The following is a 15,542-nucleotide window of genomic DNA, read 5'->3' as shown; positions in this document are numbered from 1 at the left end:
TGCCTTTGGCTCAGGTCGTGATCCCATGGTCCTGGGATCAAGTCCCACATCCGGCTCCCTTCAGGGATCCTGCTTCTCCCTCTGCCTATATCTCTGCCTCTCTCTGTGTGTTTCTCATGAGTAAATAAATAAATAAAATCTTTAAAAAAACTAACTTGCCCCATGCTGCAGAATTAGTCCTTAAGAGCAGAATTACATACCAACCTTTTCATTACTCTCTCTGTTGACCAGAAAGAAAAAAAAAAGAAAATGAATGGCCTATAGCTAGGAAGAGCAAACCAGGGCTCTGTTTCTTCACTGTAATGGACAGTAATTTTCTAGCTGAAGTGATTTCCATAAACAATATGAAGTAAGCAGGGACTGAACTCTAGCAAAATGAATGGCCATAAAAGTAGAGTTCAACTGGGAGCAGAGTATTTTTTTTTAAAGATTTTATTTATTTATTCATGATAGTCACACAGAGAGAGACAGAGAGGCAGAGACACAGGCAGAGGGAGAAGCAGGCTCCATGCAGGGAGCCCGACGTGGGACTCGACCCCGGGTCTCCAGGATCGCGCCCCAGGCCAAAGGCAGGCGCCAAACCGCTGCGCCACCCAGGGATCCCTGGGAGCAGACTATTGATAGAGTCCAGTGACTCCTTCAAGGACTAGAGTTTTCAGTTCAAATACAGATCATTTCAGTTGCCAAATCAATGTAAACTGATCTCTGATTAACAAATATGTTAATTGGCCTCCCTGGACAGAGCTTGCTTTTATGGATTAGCTGTCTTTCCCGTGAATGTAGCATATTCCAAAGGCCTACATCATAGATCATTTGGTCATGGTTATTATTTGTTTAGTCTCCCCAGGTGAACTATAAGCTCCATGAAGGAAAGCACCAGGTCTGTTCTGATGGCATAATACAGTATCTGGCACTTCATAGTATTCAGTCAGTGTTTATTGACTGATTCATCTAGTCCTTGTGCAAGACTTTGGCATCTGAGGTTCTTCAGGCCACAGGCAAATTCCTCTATACATCTGCCTAAAGTATAGAGAAAGAAGCCCTTCCAAAGCCCTGCTGGTATGCTTCTAGGTCAAGCTATTAAGATTTCCCAGACCTGGCCTCTTTTGAGTGAGCCCCAAAGACTTGATTCTGTTTGGGCTCTGGTTTTGGCAATGGGGCTTGTCCTTGTTCTGAGATTTTAACAGCGGGTAGATCAGGCTGTTTCCAGGAGAACTCAGTGGGTCCACAACTCAGGGACAATGGAGTTCAGTTCCTGCTTTCTTTGCTGGAACCTCCCCATCTCTGCCCAGAGATATCTCCAGTATAGGTTGGCCAGTCAGGAAATTCCAAGCTCTTTTCCTGAAACTCTAAATAGCTTGAGGAATCTCTCCAGCTGGAGTTGGAAAAGCTCCCAGCAAAGAGAGCTGGGTCTTACATAACTTTATAGACTGACCATTTTTAGGAAAAAAACAAACTGTTCCTCAGCTAGCGCTGGACTCTTAGAGATACATCCTGCATTCTTTCCTAGATGCTCAGCAGCCCCACTGGAGGCAGCTCATAGAACAGAATTGAAGACCAACGGGTGAGGTTAAAAGGGGGGAGATGAAGAAAGAGGAGGGGGTGTGGTCTGTCATTCTGGCTGGAACATGCTGTACTAGTTCTGTAGCTTCAGCTCTCACTAGCAGTAGAGGGAGTTCAAAGCTGTGTGTGAGGGAGGCTCTGGGAGAGGAATTATACTTAGGCATACTCACCCTGCACTTCCAGAACCCAGCCGCTGCACTCACTTGGTCCTCCCAGCACCCCACACCCCAAAAAGAAGTAGAACTAGTGTGTAAATATGTCTACCACGGTCATAAACCAAATTCTGCTCTGGAGAAAAGAGTTTTTTTCCAGTTTAATTTGGTGAAGATTCAGTTCCTCCTTAGTTCAATTCAGTGAACATGTTGAGCTACATGGCAGGTTCTATACTAGGTTAAGTGACTACTGAGATGAGCAAGACTCTATCCTTAACCTGCAGCCAAGAAGAGAGGAAATGTATATACTAGTTATAATGTACTTCTTTCCTTTTTTTTTTATTAAGATTTTTATTTATTTATTTGAGAGAGAGCATGTGAGAGAGAGCAGGAGCAGAGGGAGGGGCAGACTACCCACTAAGCAAGGAGCCCCATGCTGGGCTCAATCCTAGGACCCCAAAATCATGGCCTGAGCCGAAAGCAAAACACTTAAGTGACTGAGCCACCCAAGTGTCCCTATACTTCTTTGCTTTATAGTTCTTTGTACTTCATGTAATTCTTGTGTTCTTAACTCTTGTAAAGATAACCATCAAATTTATGTCTACCTGTGAACTAGCTAATTCAAGATAAACAAAAATACAAGAAAATGTCCCCTCTTCAAAGATGTGACCAGTTACTTTACCAAATTATTCATGAAAGGGGCAGGCACAAGTTTTAAGAACATTCTCACCTTAATTAATTGTTTTTATTTCCATAATTTTCTCAAGCTAACGTAAGGCATTTTAGAACTTTGAATATAACTTAGATCTTCTAAAATAACGAATAGCTTTCTCAACGAATTATAATTTGCCCTACAACATGCCTAGAGTTTCTTCTTCTCTGAAATAGATGTTAGGCACTTAATAAATACTTGTTGCCTCAGTACAGGTGTCTGTCCTCTTTTGGCTATAAATGGGTGGTCCCTCATGTCTCCTATGATGATATGGTCCATGAGGCGCAGACCCTCCAGCCTAAAAGGATCCTAATTGGCCTAAAAGAATCATCAGCCCATTTACTGCCAGAAAACTCAAAATACAGATAAAGAAAAAGAACTAAATGTCTATACATTTTTAAAAAATAAAAATGGAAAAAAAATAAAAAATAAAAAAATAAAAATAAAAATGGGATCACACCATGAATTGTACCTTATAAGTTACTTTATTAAAAAAACTATATCATGATATAATTAATTTTAAAAACTATATCATGGAACATAGGGGAAGGGAAGGAAAAACAAAATAAGACGATAAATAAAACCATAAGAGACTCTTAACTATTAGAAACAAACTGCGGGTCACTGGAGGGGAGGTGGGTGAGGGGATGAGGTAACTGGGTAATGGGCATTAAGGAGGGCACTTGATGTGATGAGCACTGGGTGTTATATGCAACTGATGAATCACTAAATTCTACCCCTGAAACTAATAATACATTATATGTTAATTAAATTGAATTTAAATAAAATGTTTTTAATCCTGAAAAAAACCCTGTATCATGGACATAGTTTCTTCTCAACAACTGTTCTAAAACAATATTTTTTTTATGTGTTGTAGAATATTTCATTATGGCTACCTCATAATTTATCTAATCAATACACTAATGACAGAGCACTTAGAATATTTTTTTAAATTTTTGCTTCTATAAATGGTGCATCAGCAATCATCCTTATGTATATATCCTAATGTACTTTTATCATGTTATTTCTTTTAAATTTATTTTCTAGAAGTAGACTGAGGAGAATACTTATTTCAAATTCTGATACATGTTGCTTAGCTGCCCTCTTGAAAATTTCATTCATTCAAAAATGTTTATGTATGCCAGACTCTGTCTGGGGATATAATAGTTTTGGGAAATATAATAGTGAATAATGAGGGCAGCCCCAGTGGCGCAGCAGTTTAGCGCCACCTGCAGCTCAGGGTGTGATCCTGGAGACCCGGGATCGAGTCCCACATCGGGCTCCCTGCATGGAGCCTGCTTCTCCCTCTGCCTGTGTCTCTCCCTCTCTCTCTCTATCGCTCATGAATAAATAAATTTAAAAATTTAAAAAAATGGTAAATAATGATAGACAAGGTTCCTGTCCTATGGAGCTTGCCTGTCTAGCATTACAAGCTAAATAAACAATTATAAAACACAGTACAGAGAAGCTCAAGGTGCTTTGGGAGCGTGTAACCAGGGCACATAATGTGGTCTAGGAAAAGCCATTGAACGTGTAATGTTTCAACTGAAAACCTGAAGGATGAATAAGAGTTGGCCAAATTGAGGGGCCATGTTCCAATCAATAAAGAGGTAAATTTAGATGTAACTACAGGGCAAGGTAGGAATGGCAAAAGATGAGACCAGAGAGGTAAAGTATGAAGGTCAGAGTTTGAATTTTTTGGAAAATCTTTGAATATTTTTAAGCAAAAAGATGATACAAATAGTCTTCATTTTATTTTTTTTTTTTAATTTTTATTTATTTATGATAGTCACACAGGGAGAGAGAGAGAGAGGCAGAGACACAGGCAGAGGGAGAAGCAGGCTCTATGCACCAGGAGCCCGACGTGGGATTTGATCCCGGGTCTCCAGGATCGCGCCCTGGGCCAAAGGCAGGCGCCAAACCGCTGCGCCACCCAGGGATCCCAGTCTTCATTTTCAAAGGATTGTGCTGGGAAAGGAGATCAGGTTAGAGGTTGATGTTGGAGTTCAGACAACTGGTAAGTATAGCTTAGTCTTGGGTAGTAGCATTGGGGGTGGAGATGGATGGATAGAGACTTAGTGGTTATTGGGATGTAAAATATATAAAGTGGAAGTAGACAGGAGTAACAGAAACCCAAAACTAAGGACTTAAATAATATCAGAGTTTATTTTTCAACAACAACAAAAATGCAGAGGTAGACAGTCCTAGGCTGGTATGCAGCTCTGTAGTCTAAATGAGAGACTCAGGCTCCTTCTGATTTTTTTGCTCTAATATACCTAGGCCATCTTTGTGGTTCAAGATGGCTACTATAGTTCTAGCCATCATACCTACCTTCCTGATATCAGGATGGAGGAAGGCAAGAAGGATATACTTTGTTCATCATAAAGAGATTACCCAGAATTCTCACAACACTTTGACCATAACTTAGTCAAATAGTCACTCCTATCTAAGAGAAGAAGAATTTCAATTGGAAAACATTATACCCAGCTGAATATCAGGATTCTGTTAATTCGAAAGAGAAAGGGAGAATAGATGTTTGGCAACTAACAATCTGGGGCTTCGGAAGGTGGGGAACTACAATTCGGCCAAATTGATTACAAGATAACATTGATTACACAAAGATATACCACTATTGAAAAGAGACTTATTTGGCAATTAGGCAAAGATTTACATGGTAAAATCCTATTTATTGTTGTCAAAGAATAAACAAGTGTTAGTTCAGATAAGGCCCCAGTTTACGTGTGAATATACCTATATTGATTTGACCTGAATCACTGTCACACAAAATCGTCATGCTTGTGATTTTAAGCACCTTGTCATTCATTAGTATTCAGACTATAGAAAAGAACCAACCAGGACACCTCACTGGCCTAGTTGGAGGAGCATGAGACTCTTGGTCTCGGGGTTGTGAATTCAAGCCCCACATCAGGTATAGAGATTACTTAAATCAATAAATATTTTAAGAAAAAGAAAAGAGCAGACCAACAGATTGCTGCTATTTAGAACAAAAAACTAAACAGGACTCAGATAAAGACATTTGCTTATTGTTCTTCTCCACCAAGGATATTAGGAGTGTATTACAGTAGAAAAAGCAAGGGCTTTGGAGCGAGTCTGACAAGAATTCCAAGCCCAACTCCCCTACTTTGTAGCTCAGTGGCTTTGGATAAAGTTATGTCTGCCAGAGCCTTGGTTTCCTCAGCTGCAGAATAGGGGAAATGATAGCTACTTTGTTGGGGTGCCTGGGTGGCTCAGTCAGGTAAATGTCTGCCTTCAGCTCAGGTCATGGTCTCAGGCTCCCTGATCCTGCTCTTTCTTGCTCTCTCTCTGTCTCTCGAATAAGTAAATAAAATCCGTAGAAGGAAAAAATAATAGCTACTAATACTAAAATCTTTAGTTGTAAGTCTTTTACTTCTTTCTAATCCATTTTATGTGGGGAGGCATAACTCCCAACTATTCCTGACCCTGTGCACACTGTCCTTAGGTTGCTTCTGTAGCATTTTGAACCAGTTTATAAAACCTGTAGCTATGATAGAGGCTAAATTCACAGTCATCCCTAAGTTTTTGATCAAAAATGAGTTCATCTCCCCTACCCCACCACCACCACCTCTCATCCATATTTACCATGTCTACACCCTTTTGACTGTTGGTAGTTTCCTTGCTATCCACAACCATACCACATACAGAAGTGGAAGGGATGGGGAGGAGAGGAGGACTTGGGACCTCAGCCAATTAAAGTGTGGCTTTGGAACCTCGGAGCAGGAAAACAAAAACAAAAACAGGCCTTGGAGAGGCATGGTATAGTATTATTAGGCAGAAATAGAAAGATGAGACTGTTTATGGCTCTGTCTGCACTCCAGAATGCTAATGCAACACGCTAAATTCCACAAATGTTTTTTAGGTGCTTTTTTTTAAAAAAGGAATTAGCCTGTCTGTTAGCTCCAATACAAATAACCTTAGAATTCTTCCTTCACATTCCTCAGTGGCTCCTTAGAGGGGAGTGCCTCTGAAATACACATCAGCCCTGCAGGAAGTGGAAAGAGGATCTCTGGGCAGGCTCAGCAGATCAGAATTTGGAGATCCAGACCTTGAATAGACAGGCCTTTAAGGTCTAGAGGCAGCATATTATGGCCCACAAACTGAAAATAGTTTTTACGTTTTTAAAAAACTGTGAAACAAAACAAAACACACACACGTGGCCCATGAAAGCCTGAATATATCCTCTTTGGCCCTTTACATATCTACACATAGAGTTTGCTACACAGAGGGTGGGTCTCACCAGAGGCTGCAGGATGTCAGAACATTTGTTTTGAATCCCAGCATAGACACTTGCAGAACAAGAGGTGTCAGCATCATTGAAGAACAGATTTCTAGTTCTCCTGTTCATGAGCTCTGGAGACCTGGCAAACTAATCCCATAGTCAGAGATTGCTGGGCTAGAAAGAGGGAAGGCTTGTGTTGGGTTTGGAATATAGTGTTGCCTTTGTTCTAACTGAGCATTGGAACTCATCCTTGCATTAATGTTGCTTTCTCAGGCCTTAGGCTAAGTCCACTTGCTAAGTACTGCTGCTAAATGCTGTTTCACTGGGATACAAGCCTCAGATCAGTATCCTGGGCTTGGGCATTGGGAGAATTAGATTTGTAGATGGAGCAAGTGGATGAGTCTAGGTGTTTCTGCTTGCATGTTTTTACTTTCTCCGTTACACATTAGTGGAAATTAATACCTTCTGTCTAGGTAAGCAGGTTCCTAACTATTTCAACTGTACTTCAAACCAGAAGTAGGGGAGTAGGGGTTATAGGCCTGAAGGAAAGAAACTACACTTTCCAGCATGGCCACCATGACCTGAAAAGCCAGGGCTCCACACCTATATGCATGAATGACAATTATATTTCTAGAATACTTTGGTTCAGAGAATTTACAGCATTTACATTTGCTACTACTTTTTTTTTTTTTTTTAGCTTTTATTTACTGGGGTGCCTGGGTGGCTCAATGGTTGAGCATCTGCCTTTAGCTCAGGTCTTGATCCTGGGGTCCTGGGATCAAGACCTGCATTGGGCTTCCTGCAGGGAGTCTGCTTCTCCCTCTGCCTATGTCTGCCTCTCTTTCTCTCTGTCTCTCATGAATAAATACATAAAATCTAAAAAAAAGGGGGGGGTCATGTGTTTATTTATTTGAAAGAAAGAAAGAGAGCGTACACAAGCAAGGGGAGTAACAGGCAGGAGAGGAAGAAGCAGGCTCCTCACAGGAGCAGGGAGCGTGATGTGGGTCTCAAAGTCAGGACCCTGGGGTCATGACCTGAGCCAAAAGCAGATGCTTAACCAACTAAGCCGCCCAGGTGCCCCTGTTGCTACTTATTTTTTTTTTAAAGATTTTATTTATTCATTCATGAGAGACACAGAAAGAGAGGCAGAGACATAGGCAGAGGGAGAAGCAGTCTCCCTGCGGGGAGCTCGATGTGGAACTCGATCCCAGGACCTTGGGATCATACCCTGAGCCAAAGGCAGATTCTCAACCACTGAGCCACTCAGGCATCCCTCTACTTATTATTTTAATTTCTTAGATATTTTGCCTTGCCACAACTGCCAGAAGATGGATACAATTAGCCCCTTTACCTTTGAGAGGATAGGTACTCTGCCCTGAGATGACCCAGCAGGTCTGAGAAAAACCAAGAATGAAACCAGTGTTCCTGTCCTTGGGCATCTTGCCACTATCCTGGGCATGAGTAGCTTCCAGATAAAGCTGAGATCAAATCCCATGTCTCTAGTGATCAAATCTGGTTGTTTCTGAGACTGCATTGTTGTTCTGATGACCAGGTAGATAAGCCTTGAATAAAAGGGGAAAAAAAATGTATTGAATGAGTGGCTCACCAGCCTACCTTCTTGCCAGCACCCTGGATGCTGAAGGTAATGATATGTTGTGTCACTGATGATGGTTATGAGTCAGCCACAGGCAGGAAGATGATAGAGTCACTGTTACTGTGCATTTGACTGCTTGGCTGCTTTCTTTGTACTTCAGCATTCCTACCTGGTGTGTGGTACATTTTTATCATTCCACAGCAGTCTGCTGTGCACATGGCCCCTTAGTAGGTTATTTACATTGGCTGTCCAGCTGTCAGACTCCTCACATCCCTATCTGCCTAATAGGGCAAGATGAAATCTGAATTAGAAGCTGCCTTTCTTTCTTTTTTTTTTTTTTAAATTTATTTATGATAGTCACAGAGAGAGAGAGAGAGGCAGAGACATAGGCAGAGGGAGAAGCAGGCTCCATGCACCGGGAGCCCAACGTGGGACTCGATCCCGGGTCTCCAGGATCGCACCCTGGGCCAGAGGCAGGCGCTAAACCGCTGCACCACCCAGGGATCCCTAGAAGCTGCCTTTCAGAGAGACTAGTGGGATATCCACAGAGTTCCAGAGACTGTAGTCAAAGTGCAGGGTCCCTAAGACAGACCCCAACCTATAGGCCTTGAGGGATAAAAATGCTTTCAGGAAAGATTTTCTGGGTACTGGCTCCAGGCCAGAAAGGTGAGGGCTGGTTTCTTGGTATTTCTCTACTGTTGTGTCATGTTTAGGAAGAGCTCTGGCAAAATAAATTTTCAAGGGATTTGATCTGCCTGCTAAAAACTCTATGCAAACCAATTAAGGATCAGCCTAACCAGTTATTGTTTCAGATATCAGCACTTATCTGGGACTTGTGACTGATAAGGCTGAGCTTCTGGTTAGTTGAGTAACAGTCTTTTTTTTTTTTTTTTTTTTTTAGATTTTATTTGACAAACAGAGAGTGCGAGCACAAACAGGGGGAGGGGCAGAGGGAGAGGGACAAGCAGGTTCCCTGCTGAGCAGGAAGTCTGATGTGGGGCTCAATTCCAGGACCCCAGGATCATGACCTGAGCTGAAAACAGATGTTTAACCAACTGAGCCACCCAGGCGCCCCAAGTGACAGTCTTTTCTTGACTTTATTCAGATCATTTCAGTGCAGCTAGTTTATATCACGTATATATGTGTACACCCTTCCAAAACAGTGTATTAAGTCTTTTGTGCAGGGCCTGTATGACTCTTGCTAGAAAGAACAGTTCTCAGTTGAAGTCTTCCTGCTCCCAGAAATTTTGGACCAGACAGCTGTACGTGCGACAGCTCTGTTTGTTTCCTTTTCCCTTCCTTGTCTCTGTGAATTCTGAACTGTTTTCAACAAGGCTCACTTCCCTCAGAATCCAACTTAGCATCCTAGAGAAGCCTGAGGCCACTCTTATAGCAGGAAGCTGTCCTAGATTTGAGCAGTAACCAGTAGAACTTGATACTGACGCCAGAGTGTAAAAATAAACACCTCCTACAGTGCTGTCTTAATCCGTTGGCATCAGAGTTGCTATTATTAACCCATAGGCCTCATAGGCAGCTGTGATGGGCAGACAACAGCCTGGACAGACCTATCCTGCCAGCTTGGGATCAGACTGTTTCCTTGCTACATCTACTGGGATCTGATCTGGGGCCCCTGGAGAAGCACCATCAGTCTGAGAGCATGCCCCACAACAGGTAATACTAGAGATGGATTAGTATCTTTGGTTTAGGAGAGTTTTAGGCTTTAGGGCCAGCCTGCCAGTCCTGCCAGAATGAAATCGGCACAGGCTGACTGATTCAGTCCTAGTGCAGGGGAAGGAGAAATTAAACATAGCTCTTTCCATTTCCTTTGGATCTTTGTAAGAGGTTTTGCCTACCAGTTCCCTGGATCTGGAGCCTGTAGGTTTTCTGGGAAATTGAGAAAGAAGAGAGGAAAGGATTCCAATGATCATCTGCCAAAAGTATAATAATAGTGACCATGACTGAGTGCTTACCTTGTGTAGGGCACTTTGCATGCAATATCTTATTTAATTCTACCTCAAGCCTTTGAAGGAAGATATGACAGCTCTACAAATGAGGAAGCAGAAGTCTAGTGAAGTTGAGTAACTTCTCAAAGTCCATAGCTAGCAAGTAGTATGTCACATTTGAATCCAGCCCTGTCAACATCAAAATCCATGCTCTGAATCATTATAGAACCTATGCTCCTGAATACTCAGGATTCAGGCCAGCCCCTAGCCAACCTGCTTTTAAGATTTAAGTATACATCAGTTACTCTCCTTTTAGTCTTATAACTAAAGCAAATATAGTATCTGATACACAGAAATGGTCTTTGCTGCCACCTGCTAGTGAGGCAGTCCCAGTGCTCTTCACCAAGCATGGTGAGCTGGACTCAGAGACTATTTTCTAAAGTCTATCAGAAGATAACTCACCTTTGGGAAAAGTCTTTGACTCTGACAGAGAATTCTCAGGGACTAGGACCCCTCTACTAAGAAAAAGGCCAGACTGGAACCTAGTTCCCTAAGGGAGCAAGGCTTTGATGGCTTCTAGCAGTCATGCTGAGGGAGGAGTGTTCTTGGATGGTAATATTTCCTTGAAGAGTAGCTAGACTTTTTTCTTCTTCTCTTATCTCCCCCACGCTGTCTCCACAACTGGCTTGTGTAATTCAATCTAGATTCTTCTCATAGTCCACTGTGCACTTGTGGCCTTTTATATACAGCTTTTGATAGACTGATAGGACAGCAGCTTACCAGCCTGCGTGCCTCAGTCCACTGCCTTGGGGGAGGGGGAGCAGAGAACACTCTGACTTTGCTTCCTGGAGCTTAGGATCCAAAAGGAACAGCTAAAGAAGAAACACTGGGCCTTTTTTGTCCCATTGAACTTGTTCCTGCAAATACACACTTGAGAGCTGTCCTCTTAGCAGAGCACCCCGAGCTGGGCCTTTGATGGTCCATCTCTGACACAGTGTCTCTGGTTTTGGTGGTTTGCTCCTCCCTTGCTGCTCACCTACAGCCAGCATTGGAAGGTTTAATCTCCCTATCTTCATCTTCATCCCCGCAGCTGAAGAACCTGGTCTGTCAAGGTAGGAACTAAATCTTTCCTAATTATCTGTAGTCTTCTTCTTTCTCCCTAACCCACATCCTCAAAACAGATAGGTAAGTTTTATAGGAAATCCTCAATCTCTAGAGACTTCTAACTGTAGGAGTGAGAAGGCAGGCACTTGGAGGTAGGGGTGTGTGTGTGTGTGTCTGTGTATTTTTGTTGTAAGGCAAGAGGGTGAACTGAAGGACATTAATTAGCACCCGTTGCATAGGAACCTTTCCTTGGGCCCAAGGTTTTAATTTGGCTTCGTTTGTAATTAGAGCTGAAAGGGATCCTTAAGAGGTCATGTGATTGAACCTTCTGCCAAATAGGTGCTATGAGTTGAACTAAGGAAGGAGTCAAATAGTTGACCTACTGGAGAATGTTATACACTTGCTGGCTGGATGAGTAGAAGAATTTTTTTTCTAGGTATTACCTCTTTTGAGCAAAGAGAGACCCTGGGACAAAGCTAGGTTTATTATTACCAGATTTTGATGGAATAAAGGAAAGGAGGAACCCTTTACAGCTCAGTGTGGGCCAGTGGCTTCTAGTTTATTCTTTTCCTGGTTGTAATTCCCAGTGCTGCAGTCTCCATTCATTGAATTGGAGCCTTGGGAGCTTCAGACACAGCTGAACCTGGGAAGGAAAAGGCTTGGTGCCTACCAGAGGTTCTACCTCTGGACATTGTGTCAGTGATTTTTATTACATTAAAAGTGTCTGGGGATCCCTGGGTGGCGCAGCGGCTTGGCGCCTGCCTTTGGCCCAGGGCGCGATCCTGGAGACCCAGGATTGAATCCCACATCGGGCTCCCGGTGCATGGAGCCTGCTTCTCCCTCTGCCTATGTCTCTGCCTCTCTCTCTCTCTGTGTGTGTGTGACTATCATAAATAAATTAAAATTAAAAAAAAATAAAAGTGTCTGCATATTTCCAGTCCATAAGGGAGGAGATAGACTTGGGGAAAAGAAGATATACCCACACCAGGTGGTCCTAGGAAAAAGCCCATTCTATTTCAGAACCAGGCCTTTTCTCTAGTGTTTGTATTCGACTTTAGGGAATGGACTTTGAGCTGAACCTTTCTGTAACATAATTTGAGAAGCTGAAAGCAAAACAAGCCCTGTGCTTCGAAAGAGGATTCTATATTAGGGAGTCCTGATAAGGAAGCAGCTGGGTGTGTCTGGGACAACCCTTCAGGCCTCTTCCAGCACGCTCCCAGCATGCTGGCTGGCCTCATTTGGAGTCCAAAATAACATAATATCAGTTCAGAACAGTGGCCTCCTCAGCTAGGAGTAGCTACATGAAACCAGGAAGAAAGATGATTTCTGGGCATTCGCTGCTATTTCTATTTCATTTGTGGAATCAGACTACTGATGCCATAGCCAGATGCTCTCAGGCCTCCAACAGCCTGTTTTTTCTTTGCTTGTAACTCAGTGCAGACACCCACAGGAATCACTATCACCACCAATTCAGAATCTCTGAATTCTTTTTTTTTTTTAAGATTTTATTTATTCATGAGAGACAGAGAGGCAGAGACATAGGCAGAGGGAGAAGCAGACTTCCTGCAGGGAGCCCGATGCAGGACTCAATCCTCAGACCCCAGGATCATGCCTTGAGCCAAAGGCAGGTGCTCAATACTGAGCCACCCAGATGTCCCTAAATCTCTGAATTCTCTGAACATCTCTCACACATTTCAAAGAGAAGTACTTATCTTCTGTACTCAGAAGTAAATCTACTATTAATGTAGCTAATAGACCTTGTTTTCCAGACCTGTTTGATTTGGGAGCCATGAAGAAAAAAGAAATGATTTCTATCAGTAATCATTTGTTTCACATTCCATTTCCGCAACCCAACAAAGCATGTTGGTCAGTCTTGCCTTTGCCTTTGCCTAGAGGTTTTCAGAATTTCTCCCTCTAAGCCTTAGGGTTCTCTGAAGTGCACCCTAGGGTTCACCCACAGTGGAGAGAGAGATTTGGAGTGTAAGGGGCATCAGGCCTACCCTGCTTCAACCAGAGTAGCTCTATTTTATGTATGAGGGCTGAAAAAGTTTGAAACCACTGTTCTAACCCTTATCTCACATCCTGAACTGTCTTTCTTGCTGTCTTAACCCTCTGCAGAAATATGTTGGTAATGATTTTAACAAAATTATGAGCCCCTGAGGTTGGGCTCTTACCCCTGAACATCCAGCACAGCTTTATACACAGCAGGATGCTTGTGGTTTGATTGCTTGCTTGTTTGCCTGAGTAACTCCTGAGATATTAATTAATTGTTTCAAGATGCTTCTAAATCAGGGAGAAGTATACAGTAGTCATCCACAGTTTTACTCTCCGAGGTTTCAGTTAACCCATGCACGTTTAGCCATGGTCCCTCCAGAAGCAGATGGTCCTCCTCCTGATAGTTGTCAAGAGGTCAGTAGCTGTAGTGCTTTATCATAGTGCCTATGTCTTTCATCTCACTTCATCATCACAGAGGAATTTTGTCATCTCACAAGAAGAATAAATGCAATACAATAAGGTATTTTGAAAGAGACCATATTCACATAACTTTTATTATAGTGTGTTGTTAAAGTTGTTCTATTTTATTATCAGTTATTGTTAATCTCTTGCTATGCCTAATTTGTACATTAAACTAACATAGGCATGTATGTATAGGAAAATATATATATATTGTTGTTGTAAGGCAAACAAGGTTGGTATTATTGATTTTGATGCTCACATTGTCATATATATATATATATATATATATATATATATATATATATATATAGTTTGGTGCTATCTATGGTTTCAGGCATCTACTGGTAGTCTCAGAACATATCCCCTGCAGATAAAGGAAGGCTACTGTAGAGTATATCATAGTTTATTTAATTTGGTATGATTTGACTACTTCTGACCTTTCCTATTGGAATCAGTCATGCAGTTTATGGTGAAAACATGGCCCAAGGTGTTACCTAATATAGGTTGTTGCTGGTGTACAGGATATCTGACTAGGTCACAAGCAGAAGTTAATTTCCAAAGAAGAGTGTCCTGAGGTTAAAGGTAGGCAGAGTATTATTGGGAAAGGCTGGGGGCAGAGGTCTTCTAAGATCACATAGTCTTATCTATGTTTAAATACTGCTTGCTTTCACTAAAAATTACCTGCCTAAATAGTTTCCAAAACTATTCAGTATCTTGACTGTGGAAAATGCAGATCTTTTTTTTTTTCACTGAGCTACACTTATAACAACATCCAAACTGTTTATCTACAGCCTCCAGTATATAATTGAATATCTTTGGGGGTTTTTTGTGCTTTATTTTGTTTTTAATTGACATATGTTTTATGAAACTTATATATACATTTAGTTTTTAAAAAAGTCAAATAATAGAAAAAAGATATTAGTGGGCAGACTAGCAAAATCTAAATAGTTGGCAAGTTTAGTTAATAGTAATATGTTCGTTGTTAATTTCTTTGTTTTGACAAATGTATGAGGATTATGTAATGGTAACGGTACTGGTTGAAGGGCATATAGGAACTCTGAACTATATTTGATAGTTCAAAAATTATTTCAAAATAAATAGTTTTGGGCAGCCCCAGTGGTGCAGCGGTTTAGTGCCGCCTGCAGCCCACGGCGTGATCCTGGAGACCAGGGATCGAGTCCCACATTAGGCTCCCTCCATGGAGCCTGCTTCTCCCTCTGCCTGTGTCTCTGCCTCTCTCTCTCTCACACTCTGTATCTCTAATGAGTAAATAAAATAAAATCTTTTAAAAAAATAAATAGTTTCTTTTTGGGGAGCATGAATGGCTCAGTCAGTTAAGCATCCTACTCTTGATTTCAGCTCAGGTCTTGATCTCAGGGTCGTGAGTTCAAGCCCCATGTTGGGCTCCACGCTGGGCCTAGAGCCTACTTTAAAAAGTAAAAATAAAGAACACCGGGGTGGCTCAGCAATTGGGCATCTGCCTTTGGCCCAGGGTATGATCCGAGAGTCCCAGGATCTAGTCCCACATCGGGCTTCCTGCCTGAGTGGCTCAGTCAGTTAAGCCTCTGCCTTCACCTCAGGTCATGATTGCTAGAAGCCCCACATGGAGCCTGCTGAGTGGGGAGCCTGCTTCTCCCTCTGTCTGTGTCTCTGCCTCTCTCTCTGTCTCTCATGAATAAATAAAATCTTTTTTTAAAAAAAAAGTAAAAATAAAATAAAATAAATAGTTAACGTTTATACACAGCAATAAAGGTCTTCA

The 15,542-nt window shown here is 42.0% G+C and overlaps 1 protein-coding gene across 3 annotated transcripts in view; it reads left to right on the top strand.

Moving 5' to 3' along the window:
- The window catches only part of RUSC2 (RUN and SH3 domain containing 2), a 70,623-nt gene that overhangs the window by 18,287 nt on the left and 36,794 nt on the right, over window positions 1-15,542 (top strand). The window contains exon 1 of one of the 3 annotated variants that reach the window (XM_055301591.1): window positions 9,775-9,950. The exons of 1 other annotated variant lie outside the window; for it this stretch is intronic. The gene's annotated coding sequence lies outside the window, so the exon portion shown is untranslated. Of the gene's footprint in view, window positions 1-9,774; window positions 9,951-15,542 lie in introns of those variants that run through there. One more of the 3 variants, XM_055301592.1, reaches the window with a different exon arrangement.

This window comes from Nyctereutes procyonoides, unplaced genomic scaffold (assembly GCF_905146905.1).
Source record: "Nyctereutes procyonoides isolate TBG_1078 unplaced genomic scaffold, NYPRO_anot_genome, whole genome shotgun sequence".
Lineage (NCBI taxonomy): Eukaryota > Metazoa > Chordata > Mammalia > Carnivora > Canidae > Nyctereutes > Nyctereutes procyonoides.
The sequence above is the reverse complement of the archived record's forward strand: the minus strand, read 5'-3'. Positions and strand labels throughout refer to the sequence as shown.